The sequence below is a fragment of the Malus domestica genome, chromosome 09, assembly GCF_042453785.1.
Source record: "Malus domestica chromosome 09, GDT2T_hap1".
NCBI lineage: Eukaryota > Viridiplantae > Streptophyta > Magnoliopsida > Rosales > Rosaceae > Malus > Malus domestica.
In genome coordinates, this window is record NC_091669.1 from 13,685,001 (window position 1) to 13,694,070 (window position 9,070).

Genomic DNA, 9,070 nt, shown 5'->3' on the forward strand with positions numbered 1-9,070 from the left:
GAAAGCACTCTATTGTTTGAAACAAGCACCAAGAGCGTGGTACGGTAAGATTGCAGAGTTTCTCACATAAAATGGTTATTCAGTAACACCCGCAGATTCCAGCCTATTTGTCAAAGCCAATGAAGGAAAGCTAGCTATCGTGCTAGTGTATGTGGATGACTTAATCATAACCGATGATGATGAGGCAGAAATTCTTCGGATGAATGAGAATTTATCAGTCTGTTTCCAGATGAAGGAACTTGGTCAACTCAAGCACTTCCTTGGTCTAGAGGTTGATCGCACACAAGAAGGAATATTTCTCTGTCAACAGAAGTATGCCAAAGATTTGTTGAAGAAGTTCGGAATGCTCAATGCAAGCTGATTTCGACGCCGATAGAGCCAAATGCCAAAATGTGTGCACATGAAGGAAAAGATTTGGAAGATGCGATGATGTATCGACAATTGGTAGGTAGTCTGATCTACTTAACCTTGACTTGACCTAACATTTCTTATGCAGTTGGTGTGATGAGTCGGTACATGCAAAATCCAAAGAAGCCTCACTTGGAAGCAGTTTGACGCATACTGAGATATGTGAAGAGTACAATTGACTATGGTCTTTTGTACAAGAAAGGTGAAGACTGCAAGTTAGTTGGTTTTTGTGATGTAGACTTTGCAGGAGATCATGACACCAGAAGATCGACCACTGGGTTTGTCTTCAGAATTGGTTCTGGAGTAGTTTCGTGGTGCAGCAAGAGACAACCAACGGTGTCTTTGTTAACTACAGAAGCAGAGTATAGAACATCAGCAATGGCAGCTCAAGAGAATGCATGGCTGGTACAGTTGATGAGTGATTTACATCAACCAGTAGATTATCCAGTACCATTGTACTGTGATAACCAATCGACAATTCGCTTGGCGGAAAATCCAGTCTTTCATGCAAGAACCAAACATGTGGAGGTACACTATCATTTCATTAGAGAGAAGGTCTTGCAAGAAGAGATTGAGATGAGACAAATCAATACAGATGAACAAGTTGCAGACTTGTTCACTAAAGGTTTGAGTACCAGCAAGTTTGAAAAGTTTCGTCGTCAACTCAGCATGGAGAAAAGAATGAGTTGGTGTTGAGGGGGAGTGTTGAAAATCAACACCAGCCCAATTGGTGTGGCCTAAGACAAGTGATCCAATCCAAAACCAATGCATGCAAAATCTAGAAAAATCTAGCAATCTTTGTCGACAAAAGTAGCTGGAAGATTCCAGCAATTTAAGTTGGTTATCCACCTAAATATCTAAGCTAAAGAATGTATTAGAAGCTAGGAGAACTCAAAGCCTTTTAGGAAAGCAAGTCGGTTTGCTGTGTGTGTAATAATATGCTAGAAAATTCTAGCATTATTTATGTCGGCAACCACACCTATAAATAGGTGTGTGTGTGTGTGTGTGTAAGCTTGTAACAAAGTGTGAAAGCAACCAAGAAGAAGTAGGCAACCAAGTGAGAGTGAGAATTAAGAGTAGTCTTGTGAGGAGTGTGAGTGATCAAGAGTTTGTCTCTAGAAAGTGAGTGAGTGTCATAGCTTCTCAAGTGTGTCCTTGAGAGTTTGAGTGTTGTAATATTTTGTGTATGTAATACAAGTAATTTGTTTACTTGTGTTGTCTCTCCAACACTTGTGTTAGAGTTGTGTACTCTAAGTTTTTCCTCAACACAAGACATGAAAATCTCTGATTGACACTTAGATGCTGTCAAGAACCTAGGGGGCAAAAGGCATAAATGTTAGTGACTCAGTGGTGTTCACCAATTATCACAAACCCCAAATATCTTAAGATATCTTCAACAGTACCAAATTATACAGTATACTCTTTTGTTTTTTTAAGTATTGAGATGGACATAATAATATATTGTGCAATCTCTGCAAGCTAAAAATAATCACCTTAGCAAAAATATATGATATAAGCACCTTAGAAGAAATATATGATATAAGCCCAGCCTGATTTTCTGCAGAGAGAAAAAGAAAACCCATTAAAGCACCAATAGTTTCAAATTAGTAGCCAGAACTAATATGTAACGAATTAACACTGCATCTTCCGCTAAAAACCAGAACTTTCATGAAGAGAACTATATGGACAAGAATGAAATAAATACAAACTGTCCTAGTCCCCTAGACAGTGAGCAGCTTCCCATGAGCACAAAGCAAAATATATTTTAATTTATTTCAATCTACCATTCAAGGCTCTCTAGTACAATATTTATAAGCGTTTACAAATTAATAGACCTCAAGTTTCCATGACACCCTTACAACTCCCAAAATAACTTTAACAAATTCCTAAGTAATTAAAATACAAAACCTTTGTTATTCCAAAGCATATTAATGGTTTCAAATTGTTTTCTCGGAGTCTTCCTCCTGCATCATTCTCCTCTTCTCGAAGAAAATTCGTCCTCGAATTTCATTTGCTCTTCCTTGATCTTTCGGATGCCCAACCAATGTTTCCCATAGTAGAGATTTTAGTAAGAAAATCACAATTCGTACAACATTGCAAAGAGCACAAAGTTCATAATATTTTTTTTGTTTCCATTGTGTATAGACTGATCCCCTTTTTCTTCCAAAAGAATTGTGATGCATGTAGGCTTCCAAACGTATTGCTTCTGGGAGACCGTAAATACTCATGAATGAGAAAAGAAAACTCCAATAATGAGCAAAAGGTAGTTCCTTATCCAAGCATTTTCTCTTAATCAAAGCACGATCAATGAATTCATCCCAAATATAATCATGAAAACAGAATGCAAGAGGCTTCACATTCTTTGTAAGTTGTCCACATCATTGTTCAACCCATGAACTCTTACTTGCGTCTACATGGTAGTCAACAAAAATTGGGGCAAAATTCCAATATGGAGAACAAGTGACCTCAAGCTCCTACAACACTCTTGATTAGCCACTAAAATCAAATACTTGTAATAATCATTTTTCTTGTCAAAGTGTAGAACTCCAATCAACAAAGTTCTCATTGACTTCTTCGTCGTCATCAATGTACTTGTCATAAATTGGCGGCGAATTCCAATCGACTGAGCTAGTCTCTTCAACCAATTGATTTTCAAACGGATGGAAAATCTCACCCATGATCTTCATACACAACGGAAAACTTGCTCTGATGCCACTTGATGCAAGAAAGACCAAGGGTCTCGAAAAGACAAGGGATATGTAACCTGGGAATCACTCAACCAGGGGTAACGAAGCTCGCTCAAGTCGCTAATCATGGATTCGCTCACATGACCAAGCCAAATGCTTGATTGGGGAAGGAGAAATCACTCACTTCAATTGCACAAAGCAAATATATTTTAATTCATTCCAATCTATCATTCAAGGCTCTCTAGTACAATATTTATAAGCGTTTACAAATTAATAGACCTCAAGTTTCCATGACACCCTTACAACTCCCAAAATAACTTAACAAATTCCTAAGTGATTAAAATACAAAACATTTGTTATTCCAAAGCATATTAATGGTTTCAAATTGTTTTCTCCAAGTCTTCCTCCCGAATCATTATTATGGTACAGGTACACTGATTTAGTTTCCTACAAAACTTTACTTGTATTATGCATACAGATGCCGGCCAATGTTTATCCCACTTGGAAGGCAAAGTATTATTACATTTGCAGTGTGTACGCAAAGATACTAAAACCAATCAGAAGTGTTTATGCCTCGAATTCGAGGTGACTCAAATATTCTAAGAATCGCATTGCTCAACAAATAGAAATATTTAAAAAAATGAAAGACAGAATAGGGGAAAATTAAATTGAAACTGCAGAATCTTATTCAAAAAGCAAAACTCTCTGTTAAGACAGTAATGTCTTAACAAGGCCCCAATTTAAATTTCTAGAAGGGACCTTTCATTTTCTTAGTAAACTCTACCCATGGCTATTTTGTTTCCTTTTTAATGGCCAATGATCCCACTACGTAATTATCATATAATCAATGAGACTGAAAGCACAAATGAATACAATTTTAATACATTAAGACAAAGCTCTATACTAAACTGATTATAGTTTAATAATTTATGACCTTGGATGTTTGTTCCTTCGATTCAATATAAAGACACGCTTCTCTTTTGTAACCTTCTGTAAATTCACTTCTTCTTTTTAAGGTAGCACTTTCACACCCATTGTTTCTTTTTTCTTTTTTCTTTATATCTCACACTTGTGTCAATTTCCTGCTAATTTCAAACATCGTATGCATCCCATTTGTTTTCATGAAGACAAGGATGTGTAGAGCAGTGCGGCCCTTCCTAATGCTTTTCCTTTTGGTGTAGCTCTTACATAGAGTACTTTTATGGTTTCATTTAGGATCTCAACAGAGTGTCGTTCATGCCTTGCTACACAGTTTTCACTCCTATGTTGTTGGAGAACAATTCAGAAATAAACAAAATAACAGAAATTCTACTATTTTATTAACCAAAATATACTTGCTGTGGAGAATGAAAATTATACAATGAATACAGAAATTAATGTTACTAACTTGATTACAGAAGGTAGAGGTTAGCGTAAAAGATATGTCCTTCGAACAGTATTTTCGTCCCACTCCTGTGCTTGTGGTTCTACGATGTCTGCTCGACCAGGATTCAACTACCTAATTCTACAATCCGCATTGGATTCTAGAACTCTAGCGAATTTGCTTTTTGTGTGTTTACTCTCTAGAAATTCGTACAGAAGAAAGGAACAAGAAAGGATGATTCATTTGGAACTGTGATTGCAGATATATAGGCTGTTTCACACCTTTTCAAATACATGTTTAGTGTATTTGAAGGTACACAACTCTTTCTAAGAGCTGTCTTTTAATCAAAACGTTTTTAATTAATAAATTAATTAAAAACTTAATCCGAAAATTAAAATTAATGAATCAGATTAATTTTAAATTCCAAGGCCCCAAGGCCCAAGAAGGCCCAAGGCCCTTGTCTTGATTAATTAATATTAATTGTATTTAGGCTATATTATACAAGCCTAATCCACACAACCATAAGGCCTAAGCCTTCAATCCATTTCCAAATGGCCCATGTTGTAATTACTAGACTAAAGCATTAAATCTATATAAAGGCCCTTGGGAATCTTGTTTTTCCCAATGTGGGACAAGAGTCTCAAAACTTCCAACAATACCCCACATTTTGAGACGACTATTTGGTCCTAGAGAAATTGAGACACGAGAGTAAACAATGGATGTGACATACATCGGGAGAGGTGTCCTTTAGACTTGAACCTACCTTAGTATATACTTATCGGATTTACTAGATGACGCAGTGAATATAAAATCTTGAACTGTTCATCTCCGCAGTAAATCAAGACAATAAGCAAAACAAATGTCACACCAACACATCGCAAATTCATACGTTTGTGTTCATTTTGGTCCTGAACAAATCCTGGATTCATGAGAGCTTTAGAGAATGTAGCCATGTAATTCTCATAAATGCGACCCCACATTTACTCTCATATAGGTGATATTGATTATGAATAGGCTGCTACTATTCCACGTGATTTACAAGTACCAATATCATTAAACTAATGTATCCTATACTATCAGCAGTCACCACACTTCTTCCATCATAGGAATAGGTATGTAAGTGTGTTTCTTCTTGAATCTAGCCAAACCAGTTTGCCTGTTGAACCTAGACCATGGGATCTCCAATCAACTAGGTTAGGTTTTCGTTTGGCAGTTTCATTTTACTCTATTGGCTTTAAACCCATTCCCTTCGATGTATGCTTAACTTGCTCTCTAGATAAGCCTTTAGTAAGCGGATCCGCAATATTATCTTTTGACTTCACTTAGTCAATAGAAATTACACCACTAGAGAGCCATTGCTTTATTGTATTATGCCTTCGTCTAATTTGTCTAGACTTCCCATTGTATACACTATTTTTAGCTCGATATTGTGCAGCTAAACTATCACAGTGTATACATATTGCCGTTACAGGTTTAGGCCATATGGGAACATCTTCCAAAAAATCTCTTAGCCACTCAGCTTCTCCTCCAGCCATATCGAGAGCTATAAATTCCGATTCCATAGTTGATCGGGCTATGCATGTTTGTTTGGAAGATTTCCAAGATATTGCTGCTCCTCCCAAAGTAAATACATATCCACTTGTGGATTTCGTATTAGTACTATCCGATATCCAATTCGCATCAGTAAATCTTTCAAGCACAGGAGGATACCTCGTATAATGCAATCCATAATTCATTGTATGCTTTAAGTATCTCAAAACTCGAATTAAAGCTTCCCAATGATCATGCCCAGGATTGCATGTATATCTACTCAGTCTACTCACGGAATATGCTATATTAGACCTTGTACAGTTCATAATGTACATAAGGCTTCCAATAACTTGTGAGTATTCACGTTGAGATATAGCATCACCTTTATGTTTCTTAAGTTTGCTATTGGCATCAAAAGGAGTAATTGCATCTTTACTTTCCAAATGACCATATTTCCTAAGTGTAGCTTCTATATAATGGGACTGAGTAAGAATATATCCTTCTTGGTTTCTTTTTATTTTTACACCAAGAATCACATCAGCTAGTCCAAGATCTTTCATATCGAAATTTGATTTCAATATCTTCTTGGTCCAATTTATTATCTCTTTGTTAGTTCCCATTATAAGCATATCATCTACATATAAAAACAATATAACGCAAGCATTATTTTGAGTTTTTGTGTAGACACACTTATCACACTCATTTATCTTAAAACCGTGTGTGATCATAACATGGTCAAATATTTCATGCCATTGCTTTGGAGCTTGTTTAAGCCCATATAGCGATTTCACAAGTTTACACACTTTGTGTTCTTTACCTATAACTACAAACCCCTCGGGTTGTTCCATATATATTTCCTCATCTAAGTCTCCATTTAAGAACGTAATCTTTACATCCATTTGATGTATTTCCATGTTATGGAGTGCAGCTATAGCAATCAATAGTCTTATTGAAGTAATTCTCGTTACAGGTGAGTATGTATGAAAGAAATCCAAACCATGTTTTTGACGGTATCCTTTAGCTACCAAACGAGCCTTATATTTGTCAATTGTACCATCTGGTTTTAATTTCTTCTTAAAGATCCATTTGTACCCAATTGGCTTATTGCCAGGGGGCAAATCGACTAATTCCCATGTATGATTTTGCATAATGGAATCTATCTCACTGTTAACTGCATCCTTCCAAAATGGAGCTTTAGGAGTGGACATTGGCCTCCTTGAATGATTGAGGTTCTGTCTCGGTTAATAAGGTCACAAAATCAGGCCCAAAGTCCTTTCAAATTTTTGTCCTTTTACTTCTTCTAGGTTCAAGTTCTTCTTCTTCTTGAACTCTAGACGAGGTTGAACCTTCATCATGTTCTCTAGGTTCGTCAGTAACCTCAGATATATCATCATGTAATCTCTTTTTCAATAAATTAGACTTGCCTAATTTGTATGGAAAAATATCCTAAAAAAATATTGCATTTATAGATTCTATAATAGTATTGACATGTATATCACTTACTTCGGAATGAAAAACTAAGAATCTATAAGCTGAACTATTAGATGCAAAACCAATAAAAACACAATCTATAGTTTTAGGCCCTAATTTTGTTCTCTTTGGCAATGGAACTTGTACTTTTGCAAGGCAACCCCACACTTTAAGCAATTTAAACATTGGAGTTCTTCCTTTCCATAATTCATATGGTGACTCCTTTCTCTTTTTAGATGAAATTCGATTCAAAATTTTATTTGCAGTAAGTAAAGCTTCACCCCACACATTGTGTGGAAGCCCAAAACTATTCAACATAGAATGGATCATGTCTTTAAAAGTCCTATTTTTTCGTTCGGCAACACCATTTTGTTGTGGTGTACAAGGGGCTGTTGTTTGATGAATTATGCCATGTGTGGCACAAAATTCAGCAAAAGCATAAGACTCATATTCTCCTCCCCTATCGGATCTTAAGACTTTAATCTTCTTGTTAAGTTGATTTTCAACTTCTGCCTTATATGTCTTAAACATATCCAAGGTCTCATCTTTGCTATGAAGTAAATAAACATAACAATACTTACTGAAATCATCTATAAATGTTACAATATAGTTTTTTCCACCACGAGTTGGATATGATCTAAAATCACACAAGTCACTATGAATTAAATCTAACAAATCATTGAATTTTTCATGCACTGATTTAAAGCTTTGACTTGCAAATTTCGATTCTATACAAGTTTCACATTTAACATTATCTAGATAATCAATTTTGGGTAGCAAACCTAAATTATGCATTCTAAAAAGAGAACGGAAATTTACATGTCCTAATCTAGAATGCCTTAAATTAGACGAATCAACAATATAAGCAGAAGCATTATTTATTTCATTCATAGCATTAGCAAGTACATTTAGTTTGAATAATCCATCAGCAAGGTAACCCTTTCCCACAAACATTCCCCATTTCGTTAATACAAACTTATTGGACTAAAAAACTAGTTTGAATCCTTTATTACTAAGGATAGGACCAGAAACAAGATTCTTCCTTATATCGGGAACATGCAGCACGTCAAGAAGGGTTAATTCCTTTCCAAAAGTGAATTTCAGAACACACTTCCCTATTCCAGCCACAACAGATGCGAATGCATTTCCCATAAACAGCTGCTCGTTTCCCTCGATTTCTGGTACGAAGAGAACATATTTCTGTCACCACAAACATGGCGAGTAGCACCGGTATCTATCCACCAATCAGCGTGGTCAGATACAAGGTTGATTTCAGAAATCATTGCAGCCAGGGCATCCACTTTGTGTTCAATAAGGTTTGCGCTGTTGTTGTTGCCTTGATTTACAGGACCTTGATCCCTTTGATGGCGACATTCTTAAGCCCTATGGCCTTGCTTTCCATAAACCCAGCAACTACCTTGATTTTCTTGAAGTCTTTGCCTTTTGCACCAGGGATAAAGTGGCTTTCCTTCTTCTTAGTTTTCTGGAATTTCGGCATTTGCTTTGATGAACTTCCTTCAACGACATTCGCCTTGGCTTCCATACTCGAAACCATGCCCTTCTCATTCTTTCTGTTATCTGCCTCAATTCTCAGCCTAATAATGAGATCCTC